Raw genomic sequence first — 810 nt, 5'->3', positions numbered from 1 at the left:
CTAAGTGCCTGTACTATTGGTGTTATGTTCCGGGAGTCTTTTCATGTGCCAATGAGTTCAAGACTATTCACCACTTTCTCTTGTATCAGGTTCAGTTGAATTTTATGCAGAATGATAAGTACGGATCTATTTATATACTTACAGGCATCCATCCAGTTTGACCAGCACCATTTTTGAAGATGCTTTTTCCAGTGTGCTCTTCTGAATTCTTTATTTAAAAAAAATTAGGTATTCATAAAATGTGAGAACTTATGTCTGAGTCTTCAATTCAGTTCTATTGATGTATATTTTTGTGCCAATATAAGCTAATTTCATTTTGTTTTTATTATAGTTCTGTAGTACAATTTGAAATCAGGGATGATGATAACCCAGCAGCTCTTTTATTGTTCAGGATTGATTTTTGCTATCTATAATTTTCTTTGTTGTTGTTCCCAGATGAAGCTGAAAAGTATCCTTTTAATATCTCTGAAGAATTGTGTTGGAATTTTGATTGGTGTTTCACTGAATCTGTTGATTGCTTTTGGTAGTATGTACATTTTTACTATATTTATCTCACAGACCCATGAGTGTGGGAAATCTTTCCAACTTGGTACCTTCAATTTTTTTCTTCAATGTCTAAAAATTTTTTCATACAAGTCTTTCAATTGCTTAGAGTTACCCCAAGATATTTTGTATATTTTAGGGTATTTGGAAGCTATTGCTCCATGATTTCTTTCTCAAGCCATTTGTCATTTGTATAGAGAGAGGCTATTGATATTTGTGTGTTAATTTCATTTTCTGGAACATCGACAAAGGTGTTTCTCAGCTATA

This window comes from Microtus ochrogaster, linkage group LG3 (assembly GCF_000317375.1).
Source record: "Microtus ochrogaster isolate Prairie Vole_2 linkage group LG3, MicOch1.0, whole genome shotgun sequence".
Taxonomy (NCBI): domain Eukaryota; kingdom Metazoa; phylum Chordata; class Mammalia; order Rodentia; family Cricetidae; genus Microtus; species Microtus ochrogaster.
The sequence above is the reverse complement of the archived record's forward strand: the minus strand, read 5'-3'. Positions refer to the sequence as shown.